This window comes from Mustelus asterias, chromosome 7 (assembly GCF_964213995.1).
Source record: "Mustelus asterias chromosome 7, sMusAst1.hap1.1, whole genome shotgun sequence".
NCBI classification, from domain to species: domain Eukaryota; kingdom Metazoa; phylum Chordata; class Chondrichthyes; order Carcharhiniformes; family Triakidae; genus Mustelus; species Mustelus asterias.
In genome coordinates this window covers 118,126,729-118,140,533 of record NC_135807.1, presented here as the reverse complement: position 1 = coordinate 118,140,533, position 13,805 = coordinate 118,126,729, and positions in this window count along the sequence as shown.

Below are 13,805 nucleotides of genomic sequence, written 5' to 3'. Positions count from 1 at the left end.
TCTGCACAGACAGTGACCTAAGCTGGGAATTGAACCTGGGTCCCTGGTACTGTGAGGCAGCAGTGCCAACCATTGTGCCACCGTGCCGCCTAATCGCCAGCAGAGTAGTGTTTCCAGCACTGTGACTTATGCAAAATGAAAATGACACATTCAGAAGATAAGAGGCATCTATTGAAATAAATAAGGTGAAATGTTGAATTTAAAAAAGCGTTCTGTTCGCATTCAAAAGCACCATGCAAGTATAGATAACAGGAAAATCAGCCTATCGCAGTGACAACCATTGACATATACCACATGCTTAAATAAAATAAAGTCAGCTGAGATTTGATCTGATTATGCTTGTCTTTCTAAAATCTTTAATCGAGGGCTTGCAAGTTAGTCGAAGAGAATGTAACAGCGCTTACCACATAAAATATTTAAACTGCTTCTGTACCGAAGGACTATTTTTATATTAATGGAACTTCATCAATATTTACTTCATGTGTCTCTTGCTGCTATTTAGAACTGGATGCCATCTCATAGTTGGCTGTAGGGAAGTATTGACTTACACAGAAATTAAGGCATTCTCTGTATCTCTCTGCAGGACCCACTTCAAGAAAATGCTGCAAGGAAGTGAAATCAAAGGCTGACTACACCATGGTAAGGTCATATTGAACAAAAATCTTTTAAAGCTTTGGGAAAATATTGTCAGGCTCAGAGTTGAAACCACCCAACATGATCAACTAAGTTAAACACAGAAACATAGACAAGGTATAGCTGGGGTCCCAGCACTGATCCCTGCAGTACCCTACAGGTACTGCTACTTGGAAAAAGACGCGTTTATTCCTATTCTTTGTTTCCTATCTGCCAACCAGTTTTCTCTCCATCTCAGTACATTACCTCAATCCCATGTGCTTTAATTTTACATGCTAATCTCTTATGTGGACTTTGTTGAAAGTCTTCTGAAAGTCCAAATAAACCACATCCACTGGCTGCCCTTCATCAACTATACTAGTTACATTCTCAAAGAATTCCAGTTTGTCAAGTCTGATTTCCCTTTCATAAATCTATGATGACTCTGTCTGATCCTGTCACTATTTTTCAAATGTTTTGCTATAAAATCTTTGATAATGGATTCTTCAATTTTCCCCACTCTCAATAGCAGTCTTAATCCCCAAATAGTTTTTTGAACAAACTCCAAATAGGTTTTTGAACAAACACCCTACTGCAAGCTAGTTAATATGTCTACATCTTCGTGTCTTATGTTTCTGGGGATGAGGAAAATGGGTCAGCTGGGCTCCTCTGGGAGCTTGAGTTGATTTGACGGTACCTGGTGCTAGACTGTAATAGGGTTGATAGGGCAGAGGGGAGAGCCTGGGTGAGATGCTCTATCATAGAGTTGGGGAAGACTTAAAGGGCTGAATGGCCTCTTTCTGCACTGTAGGGATTCCATGGTTCTTGGGGGTTAGGAATAATTAGTTGCCTCATAGTAAGGGCACCCTAAGTGGCAGTGACCATAATATGATCAAATTCTACATTTAGTTTGAGGGAAAGAAGAGTTGGTCTGAAATTAGTATCTTAAACTTAAATAAGGGCAATTATGAGGGCATGAAAGCAGAGCTGGCGAAAGTGAGCTGGCAATTTAGGTCAAGGGATAGTTCAGTAGAGATGCTGTGGCAGGTATTTAAGGGGATACATTTCAGAATACGCAGAACAGATATATTCTAATGAGAAACAAACATTCCAAGAGCAGAATTTGCCATCCATGTTTAACTAAAAAACTTAACAATAGTATCAAGCTTAAAGAAAAAGCATATAAGTGTACAAAGATGGTGGCAGGATAGAAGATTGCACAGAATATGAAAACCAGTAAAGAATGACTAAAATACTAATAAGTAGGGAAAGTAGAGTATGAGAGAAAGCTGGTTGTAAGTATAAAGACAGATAGTAAGAATTTCTATGGCTATTTTAAAAAAGAGTTAACGAAGTGCGCATTGTTTAGAAAGTGAGTCTGGGGAGTTAATGAAATTTGAGATGGCAGATGAATTGAGCAGGTATTTTTCATCAGATTTCATTATAAAGAATACAAGTAACATCCTAAAAATAGCTATAAATTAGGAAATGGGAAGGAGGGTAGAACTGAAAAAAATACAATCACCAGGCAAATGGCACTTAGCAAACTGATGGAACTGTGGGTTGATAAGTCCCCAGGTGCTAATGAACTTCATCCTCAGATGTTAAAATAAGTGGCTATTGAGATCGTAGATTTGTTGGTTTTAATTTTCCAAAGTTCACTAGATTCAGGGAAAGTTAAATTAGATTGGAAAGTAGCTAATATAGCTCTGTTATTCAAAAAGGGAGGGAACCAGAAAGCAGGAAACTATTGGCTAATTAGCTTCACATCTGTCAGAGGGAAAATGTAAGAAGCTATTGTTAAAGATCTTACAACAGGGCATTTAGATAAACTCAAGACTATTAAACAGAGTCAATATGGTTTCTTTAAAGTGAAGTCATGTTTACCAAATTTAATCGTGAAGATGTAGCAGATACTGTGGATAAAGGGGAATAGGTGGATGCTCTGTACTGAGATTTTCAAAGGCATTTGATAGTGTGCGTTATTAAAGGATCTGCATTTTAAAGCTCATTGTGCAGGGAGTAACATGTTGGCATGGATAGAAGATTGGCTAGTTGACAAGAAATTGAGAGGAGGCATAAATGGGTCATTTTCTGGTTGGCAGGATGTGGCAAGCAGTGTCTCACAGGGATCAGTGCTGGGGCCTTAACTCTTTGCAATTTATATAATTGCTCTGGATTATAGGACCAATGGTATAGTTGCTAAATTTGCTGATGACACAAAGATGGATGGGAACGTACACTTTTTAAAATTAATTTATGGGATGTGGGCGTCACTGGTTAGGCCAGCATTTATTGCCCATCCCTAGTTGCCCTCAAGAAGGTGGTTTTGAGCTGCCTTCTTGAACTGCTGCAGTCCCTGAGGTGCAGCTACATCATAGTGTTGTTATGGAAGGAATTCTTGGATTTTGACCCAGAAAAGGTAAGGAATGACAATATATCTCTAAGTCAGGATAGTGAGTGACTTGGAGGGAAGCCTCCAGGCGGTGGTGTGCCCAGGTACCAGCTGTCCTTATCCTTCGAGATGGTCATGGTCGTGGGTTTGGAAGGTGCTGCATAAGGATCTTTGGTGGGTTCCTGCAGTGCATTTTCTGCATGGTATGTACTGTTGGCAGTGGAGAGAGTGAATGATTGTGGAAGAGATAATAATCCAGTTGGCTGCTTTGTCTTGGATGGTGTTGAGCTTTTTCAGTATTGTTCCAGCTGCAGTCATCCAGGCAATTAGAGAATATTCCATCGCTCTACTGACTTGTGCCTTGTAGCTGGTGGACAAGTTTTGGAGAATGAGGAGTTGAGTTACGCATCATCGGATTCACAGCCTTTGACCTGCTCTGGCAGCCACAGTATTTATATGGATAGTCTAGTTTAGTTTCTGGTCAATGGGAATCCCCAGGATGTTGATAGTGAGGGATTGAGCGATGGTAATGCGATTGATTGTCAAGGGGTGATGGTTGGATTCTCTCTTGTTGGAGATGATTATTGCCTGCCACTCTGTGGTGCGAATGCTATTTGTTACTTGTCAACTCAAGCCTGGAAATTGTCCAGGTCTTGCTGCATTTGGACCTCAGATCTGAGGACTTATGAATGGAGCTAAACATTGTTCAATCATTAGGGAACATCCCCACTTCTGACCTTTTGGTGAAAGGAAGGTCATTGATGAAGCAGCTGAAGATGGTTGGGCCTCAGAACTCCTGCAGTGATGCCCTGGAACTGAGATGATTGACTTCCAGTCACCACAACCATCATCCTTTGTGCCAGGTAAGACTCCAACCTGTGGAGAGTTTCCCCCTGATTTCCATTGACTCCAATTTTGTTTGGTCAGACTGGTCAAATCCAGCCTTGACGTCAAAGGCAGTCACTCTCACCTTACCTCTGGCATTCAGCTCTTTTGTCCTGGGTTGAACCAAGACTTTAATGAGGTCAAGAGCTGAGTGACCCTGGCAGAACCAAAACTGAGCATCCATGAGCAGGTTATTGCTAAGCAAGTGCTGCTTGATGACACAGTTGATGACCCCTTCCATCACTTTACTGATGATGAAGAGTAGACCGATGGTTTGAATTTGTCCTGGTTCTTGTGTACAGGACATAGCTGGACAATTTTCCATATTGCCAGGTAGATGCCAGCATTATAACTGGAATAGTTTGACTAAGGGCACTGCAAGTTCCGGAGTACAAATCTTCAGTAATATTACTGGAATATTGTCAGGGCCGAAAGCCTTTGCAGTGTCCAGTGCCTTCAACCATTGCTTAAAAGCATGTAGAGTGAGTTGAATTGGATGAAGACCAACAGCTGGAGACCTCCTGAGGAGGCCGAGATGCATCATCCACTTGGCACTTCTGGCTGAAGATTGTTGCAATTGCCTTATCCTTTGCACTAATGTGCTGGGCTCCCCAGTTATTGAAAATGGGAATATTTGTAGAACCTACTCCTGCAGTGAGTTGCTTAATTGTCGACTGCCATTCATAGCTGGATGTGGCAGAACTGCAAAGCTTGTATTTCGGGGAGCATGGTGGCACAGTTGTTAGCACTGCTGCCTCACAGCACCAGAGACCCGGGTTCGATTCCTGGTTTGGGTCACTGTCTGTGTGGACTTTGTATATTCTCCCCTTGTCTGCGAGCACTCCGGTTTTCTCCCACATTCCAAAGATGTGCAGGTGAATTGGCCATGATAAATTCTCCCTCAGTGTACCCGAGCAGACGCCGGAGTGAGGTGACTGCGGGATTTTCACAGTAACTTCATTGTGGTGTTAATGTAAGACTGCTTGTGACTAATAAATAAATAAACTTTATAATAAATAAACTGATCCATTGGTTGTGGGATCGCTTAGCTCTGTCTATTACTTGCTGTTTATGCATTTTGGCATCCAAGTAGTCCTGTTTTGTCGGTTCACCAGGTTGACTCCTCATTTTTAGGTATGTCTGGCATTGCTCCTGGCATGCCCTCCTGCACTCTTCATTGGTCCATGGTTGATCCTCTGGCTTGTTGGTAATGGTAGATGGGGGACATGCTGGGCCATGAGGTTACAGATTGTAGTTGAGTACAATTCTGCTGCTGATGATGGCTTACGGCACCTCATGGTTGCCCAGTCTCGAGTTGCTAAATCTGTTTGAAATCTATCCCATTTAGTATGGTGGTAATGCCACACAATACAATGAAGAGTATCCTCAATGTGAAGATGGGACTTTGTATCCACAAGGACTATTCCGTGGTAATTCCTACCGATACTGTCATGGACAAATGCATCTGTGGCAGACAGGTTGCCGAGGATGAGGTCAAGTATATTTTTTCCTCATCTTTTGCCGCTGACCCAGTCTAACAGCTATCATCCTTCAGGGCCCAGCCAACTTGGTCTATAGAGGTGCTTCCGAGCAACCGTTGCTGATAGACATTTAAGTCTCCCAACTAAAATACATTGTGTGCCCTTGAAATCTTCACTGCTTCCTCCACGTGGTGTTCAATATGGAGGGGTACTGCTTCATCAGCTGAGGGGGGCAGTATGCAATAGTCAGCAGAAGTTTTCCTTGTCCATGTTTGATCTAGTGTAAAGAGGACATAAGAAGACTACAAAATGACACAACTAGGTTAGCTGAGTGGGTGAAGATCTGGCAAATGGACTATAATGTGGAAAAATGTGAGGTTTTCCACTTTGGCAGGATAAATAAAAATGAAGCATGTTATGTAAATGATGAGAGATTGTGAAACTCTGAGATGCAGAGGGATCTGGATGTCCTAGTACAGGAATCATAAAACTTTAGTATGCAGGTACAACAAGTAATTAGTGAAGTTAATAGTATTGTATTGTTTATTGCAAAGGAAACTGAATATGAGAGTGGAGAGGTTTTGTTTCAGCTATGCCGGACATGTAGTATTGTGTACAGTGTTGGTCTACTTATTTAAGGAAAGATGTAAGTGCAGGGAAGCAATTCAGAGAAGGTGTACTAAAAACCTGGAATGGACGGATTATCTTATGAGGATAGGCTGGACAGGCTTGGCTTGTATCCACTGGAGTTTAAAAGAGTAAGAGGCGACTTGATTGAAACATAAGATCCTGAGGAGCATTGACAGGGTAGATATGGAAAGAATGGCTGAAAAGTTGGGGTCATTGCTTAAAAATAAGGGGTCATTCATTTAAGGCAGAGATGAGGAAAAATACTTTCTCTCAGAGGATTGTGAGACTTCGAATTCTCTTTCCCAAAAGATGGTTGAGGCAGAGTCTTTGGTTATCTTTAAGGTAGACGTAGATAGATACTTGATTAGCAAGGGGTGAAAGTTATCGAGGCTAAGCAGGAATATGTGGTCGATGTTACAGTCAGATCAGGCATGATCTTATTGAATGACAGCAATGAAGTAGAGATGGTATTGGACTGGGTGGGCTCAGTAAGAAGTCTCACAATACCAGGTTAAAGTCCAATAGGTTTATTTGGAATTATGAGCTTTCGGGGTGCTGCTCCTTCATCAGGTGACTCACTGGTGTTGTGGGACTTCTTATTGAATGGCGGAGCAGGTGTGAGGAGCCGAGTGGCCTACTCTGGCTCCTATTTCATATGTTCATGGTGGCAAAAGTGGCGATGCCGGCAGAACATCTCGCCAGACCACTGAGACAAGAATCTCGGTGGCAAGATCTCGGTTTCTGAATTTCCCCGCCACTTCCCAGTGACATAATGAGGTTCCCACCCAGAAAGGGTGGGAATTAAAGAGCTTCCCTGCTGCATATTCCCCTAACATTAAGAATTCCCCTCTCATTGGTGTGATGTCCTTGCCGTTGCGAATTCTGAATAAGACACAGTGAAGCAGCACACAGGAAAGTAAAGCCGTTGGCAGAGGGACGTACCTGGGCAGTATGCTGACTGTGTCACCTGGCGCTGCCACCTGGCCTGGCACTGCCAGAGTGCCAGGGGGTCAGTGCCATGGTGCATGCGGAAGTGCCGGGGGCAGTGCCAGGGGGCCCTCCATTTTGAGGGGTTTCTCCTTATCCATGAGAGGTGTTCCCTTTTCTTCTCACAGATCGGGGTGTCCTTTAAAAGGGCGGCACAATATCAGTGCTGACTCTATAAGGCCCCAGCCTGCCAGTGTGACGGCAGTCGAGATGCCTGCAGCATTTCTTTACTCTCAGTGTTGCAGGATCTGGCAAGAATAATTGGCTGTGAAGCCAGGAAGCTACGCCTCGGTTTTCTCACCAGAGCCAGCACTCAGAGAAACAATCGGAAAATGTTACCCCATCTGTTCATATGTTCCCTGGAGTTGAGAAGAATGAATTGCATAAAGTTATTTGAAAGCCTGCATAGATGCTCAGAAGCCACTTTCCTTGGCAGGAGAGTCTAGAGCAAGAGATCGTAGTCTCAGGATAAAGGGTCAGCCATTCAGGGTGGCAACGCAAAGAAGTTTCTTTACTTACAGGTTTGTGGGCTTCTCTACCTCAGATGGTTGTGGATCGATGAGTATTTTCAAGACAAAGATCGATAGATTGTTAGGCACTGAGGGAATCAAGGGATTTGCGGACAGGTTGGAAAGTGAAGTTGAGGTAGAATTTCTGCCGTGACTTTATTGAATAGAAAATGATTGATAAACCTCCTTAAAATCCAGGCCTCAGCACCTGAATGACCTCAGCCATGTCCTATGGAATAATCAGTCTGAATGTGTCAATCCCCGTGAGAGATTCACTCAAAATGTTAAACTCTCTTTCTTGCTCAGACCTGAACAGCGTGTTATGAATTTCGAGCATTTTCTACCTTGGCTGTCTAATTTTCTTTTTTTGCAGTGCCTTTTATGTACATAACACACATGCTGTTTGGACTGAATGTAATCTGCCGGTGTTCCAAAGCCTTGTCCTTCCATTTAATCTATAGCCATCTATCTAATGATGCACATTAAATTGAATTATTTTGGAACTGTCCCTCCTTTCTGTCAGAATATTTTTTGAAGTTACAGTAGTTATGCAACGTATCTCAGTTGCAACACTGTTTCATTTTTGCAATATGTTTGTTATATAATGGAAAGTGTTGATTAATTCTCAAAGCTCTTGTCCGATTAAGAAGTAAGCATTGTGAGCAAATAATGCTTCATTCAAAGCATATTGACTACAGAAACAGCACAGTGCCCTGCTGATGTCTCTGTTATCAGTTTCATTGTCAATATTTATTGATTGTCATTCTGTTCTTCCTTGCAAATTTGAGCCACTCTTTATAAATATTTCATAATCTGTCCTAGATATGACCAAATTATCGTACAAATGTTTAAAAACGTCCACTGTTATTGTACCTGAGAGGCTCAGTTGCTTCTTTTAAATGAGTTTGCGCCTCAGATAAAATAATGGACCAAGGAATTCCATATGAACATTTCAAACATTTGTAAACTGATGTGCGTGCAGTATAATTGCAGAACCCCTGTCCCGTATGAAATCTTGACAAGTAGAATACACGAGGCATTACCTCATGAGTGAGGTTTACTATTTCTGACACCAACAATCCTTGAGTCAAATTGCCAATTTGCGCTGAGTTGTCGGCATTTTAACACCATCTAGAAATCAAACTGGTGCTGTCTATACTTACTTTAAAAAAACACATTGTATAGAAAGAGGCCATTAATCCCATCATGCCTGTGCTGGTTGTCTGAAAAAGCTATTCAATTAGTTTGGCTCCCCTACTCATTCTCATCATCCTGCAAATTGTTCCTTTATACCAACTTATCCAATTCTGTTTTGGAAGTTACAATTGATTCTGCTTTTGCTACCCTTTCATTCAGTGCATTGCATACTTGAGCACAAAAATAACCTCATCTCCCATTGGCTTTGTTGCCAATTGTTTTAAATCTGCCAGTTTATTACCGACCCATCCACCAGGGTAACAATTTATCTGTATCCACTCTACCAAAATTCGACTGAATCTTTTATTAACATTCTCCTTTATAACAGTCCCACTTGTTTCTAATCTCTCCAGGTATCTAAAATTCTTCATATGTGGTACCATTTGAATAAATTTCTTCTGTACCCTCCCCATGATCTTGGTACCTTTTTTGAGTTGTGATGCTCTGAATTAGACCATACTCTTGAGGTCTAACCAATGATTCACAAAGATTTCACATTTTGTGGTGATTGTCCCTTTAAGGGCAACACAGCAGAGTATGGGTCACATGGCTTGCGTGACCCTTACCCTACTGTGTTTCCCTTACAGGGACAATCGCCATATTTTTAATTTTGTGTTCAATAGATTAAAGTTTTGTCTCCTCACTCGGTGCAAATCCCGAGAGGAGAGCAAGTGGAGGCATGCGGGGCCACCATTTTGAATTTTTTTGGCGATTCCCACCAGCCATTTTCTTTGGGTCACGAATTGTGGTGGGTCACAACACAATGCTCACTTAAAAGTGATACTGGGTTAACAATTTAAATCCCTGCTGAGAGTTAACATTTCTCTGCTTTTGATATTTTTTGTGTAGGTTGGGGGTGGGGTGGGGGGGGGGGGGGCGGGGGCGGGGGTGGGATGGGGCAAGGTTTCCAGAAAGCAATGGATCCTCAACTGACAAGTAAGTTTGGGAGCCTTGCATACACCTGCAGATGTGTTGAGAAGCATTTGACAGGCAAGCTTAAAAGCTGTTGCCACTGACTCCCATATTCTCCATGTCCCCTCAACAATATGCAAGCATATGGGGAAAAGTCAAGGGAATGGCAATAAGCCATCATTTGGAGAGCTGGTGCAGACATGACAGGCCAAATGACTTCTGTGTCATAACAATTCTGTGATCCTGTTAGAAACAATATCCCTCATGACTCTTTCATGCCCCCTCATATCCCACTCATTTCCCCGCCCGCTGCCCCACTCCACCACAAAATGGGAAAATTCCGCCCCTCACTATCTGTTTTTGTTTCTGCCCTGTGAGGCCCACAGGACCAGCCTACATACCTTCACCTGCTTCGCTTGCAACTCAGCTGCCGCACAAGATGTTAGCGTCGACCTACAATGTTTCCCCAGCAGCAGCACTGAATTGAACTATGCCGAGTGACTTACTGCATTCAGGAGTGAATTTTCTCTTCAGACGGGATGTGGACCTGCCAGCAATCCTGCCTCCCAACTGGACTGCTGCCCACCACCGCTGGAAGCCAGCCACCAGTGAAATCTAAATAAGCCCTGGCTGTCAGAATGGTGAGGGACTCCGACTGATGACAGTGGGTTGGGCAGCCTGAGATCTCCCTTCCCACCCACTTATACAGTACCTGCAGTAAGCACCGGCCTTTTTTATTTTTAATCTCCAGTGGTTATTTATTATACCTCCCACCATATCAATTGCAATCTTTCCCCCGCACCAAAAAAGAAGCTTAACCTTCCGACTTAATCATCCAACAATTTATCACATTGTTGAAAAAAAAGGAGAACGTCACTACTCCATTTTAAATATTTATAGCAGTGGCTGAAAGTCAATTGCCAGCTGTGGAAAATATAATGAGAGAATCTCTGGTGTTCGGAGATGTTGAGCTAGCAACAGACGTTTGCTAACGTGCTGATGATTATTCATACATTAGAGTGCTTTCCGCAGGCCATTTCAGCTTCGAGGCAGTCAGTGCACGTTCCCTGTTACCCTGTCCCCAGCAGGTAGCCCATGTGAGGACTAATGAAGCACTATCACCAGAAACCTTTTCATTAACAGTTGCAATTGTAATGTCAGTCTAATTGTTAGCTTATGCCACAGGATTTGCTGAACAAAAATGATGTTGCGGGGATGATGTTCGCTGCTAATAATGTGCAATTCATTCAGCCAGGTGGTGAGTAAGAGATATCCCGTGAATTGCTCGCTGCCACAAGTTAGTGACAGATTTGCTATACCAAGCCATTATTGTCACAAAGAAAAAATATCTTGGCCTTAACCGCTTTCGGAGTTGCTGTATTTGCACATTTATGGCCCATTAAACTAAGGATTAGGAGCATAAGTGTCCCTATAACAATGTAATAATTATCAATGACTGCCAATCGACCTCTGTTGCCCAGAAAGAGAACGATTAAAAATGTTTTGCAGGGATCCGGATTGCTCTTTGTGATATACATGTAAATGACTTGGATGAAAAAGTAGATGGGTGGGCTTGTAAGTTTGCAGACGACACAAAGATAGGTAGAGTTGTGCAGAAGGTTGTCAAAGGACACAGCGGGATATAGATCAGTTGCAGATATGCATGGAGAAATGGCAGATGGAGTTTAATCCAGGCAACTATGAGGTGCTGCACTTTGAGAGATCGAATGTTAAAAGTATACAGTTAATGGCGGGACCCTGAACAGCATTGATTTACAGAGGGATCTTGGGGTTCAAGTCCAAAGCTCCCTGAAAGTGGCCATACAAGTAAATAGGATGGTAAAGAAGGCGTATGGCATGCTTGCTTTTATTGGTCAGGGTATTGAGTGCAAGAGTCAGGATGTCATGTTGCAGCTTTATAAAACTTTGGTTAGAGCACTGAGAGTATTGTATTCAGTTCTGGATGAGGGGCTTTGGAGACGGTGCACAAGATACTGAATGGTATTTGCCATTGTAGACCTAGAAAGGATATTTCCTTCTGTGTTTGAAAATTAGGGGGTCATGAGTTTAGGACAGAAATGAGGAGAAATTATTCCTCTCAGTGGGTTGTGAGACTTTGGACTTTCTGCCTCAGAACGTGGTGGAAACAGGGTTACTGAACATTTAAAGGTGGAGGTGGAGAGATTCTTGTTAGGCAAGGGGATCAAAAGTTATTGGGGATAGATGGGAATGTAGAACTTGAAGCACAAATAGCTCAGCCATGATCGTATTGAATGGTGCAGCAGGCTTGAAGGGCTGAGTGACCTTTCTCAGCTCCTATTTCTCATGTTTATGTGGGCTTGTTTGAGCCAGGCCTGAGGATGTTGAGGGTTTGGGTCAGGCCAGACCCACAGGTTTTGGGTGGGGCTGGTTCTGGTGGGGTTGGATCTGGCAGAATCAAGCCTGGGCGTTGAGGTCTATCAAGGCTGGCCTGGCCTGTGGGCTGGGTTAGGTTGAGCAGGGCCTGGAGGAATGGGAGAGACAGGTGGGGTTGGGCCATTCCTGGGGACATGGAGGGGACCAGGCCTGGTGGGGATGTCATGGGGTTGTGGTTGACTGTGGGGACGGGGAAAGACAGCTTGCACTGGGGTCTCAGGATGATGGGTGGAGTTCACTTCGGGAGGGGGTCAAATCAAATGGGTTGTGGTGGGGGGTTGTGTGAGGTTTGTCCAGGGGCGGACGTGATTCATGGGGCTACAAGTGAGAGGTCAGGGGGAGTCTCATGGCAGGGGTGAGGTGATTATGAGTTAATCGGAGTGTGGCAGTGTGGAGGGGGAGTGGAGGAGTCCTATGGGAGGGTGAGAGGTTTAGTTCTGCGTGGGTGGTGCAAGTGGGGCAGGGGGAGTTCCCATGGGAGCTTAGGGAAGTGGGTGTTGATTGGGTCGGTAGAGTAGTGACCCAGAAGTGATGTTAATTATTCTAACATTTCCTGAGTAACTATTGCGATACGATTGTTGGAAATTTTGAAAGTTCTCGATTTGTATGACATTTTCGGATGGATCCCAGCACAGGGCATTACCGAAAGGAAGTTAGAACATTCCAGACAATTACCATGCAATACTTACCTGGGAACGTCTGATGGGGTGGGTAATGGTTTGGGAGTTCGCGCACATCTTTGCGATACCTCCCAGATTCACAGCCCCGGAAGTTCAGAAATTACTTGCACCTTTCAGGTCAAAAATGTTTGTCCACACACTTCCCAAAATGCAGTGAGTGGACATCGTGTTGCCATGGTGTCTGCCCTACCAGACATGTAGGAAATCAAGGGAATCACGGAGGAAAATGGGTTTATTATAGAAATTCAGCCATGATTTTGTTGAATGATGGAGCAGACATGAGAGGCTGTATGACCTACTCCTTCTCCTACTTTTTATGCTCCCACTTCTGAATTCAATGCCTCTTGAGTTAGAGACCAACAGTTCATTTTTTCTCTTCACTTTTTGTACCTGGGCACTAACTGCTGGTGAATTGGGTACATGGTTTTGTAAATTCCATTTTCCTCTCTGCTTCCTGGACCCACATTGTCGTCTGTCCCAGATTCATATTGGCTGACTTCATGCTTCCCACTTTGAACTCCATTTTTCATTGTATATTACTCACTTGGTTAGTCAGCCTCTTTCACGCTGTAAACTTCTGCTTCTAGCGACACAACCGACTGTGTCTCTTAACTTTAGGTTATCTGTACACTTTGGAATATAGTTGTGTTTTATGCCCCAGTGATATGCAGAGATGATGCACTCCAAGTTATATGAACGCCACAGGAGTTTTATTACATGTTTATAAAATGTCTGCTCTCATTTCCTTGCCTACAGTTTGCTTTCTCTTTCTCTGTAACCGCGTGCATTTTCAATTGCCAATCAAAAGGTACAACACTCTACACAGAATCTAGTGATTTTTAAAAAATATATCTGTGCTTCATCACATTTATTTTCAGACTCTAGTATGTTATCCACTGAGTCATAGAGATTTGTTTATCCAGCATTCATTTGTCCATGACCATTTTTAGTAACTTATAATAAATTCACTAATTACCCGCGCTTACTTTTAGCTTCCTTTGTACTGTTGATATTTTGTTCTCTTTCTTCAGTTGCCTGATTATTGAATATACTGTGTCAACATTGCCCTTTCTTTTTATTTTAATATATATTTTGAACCTGT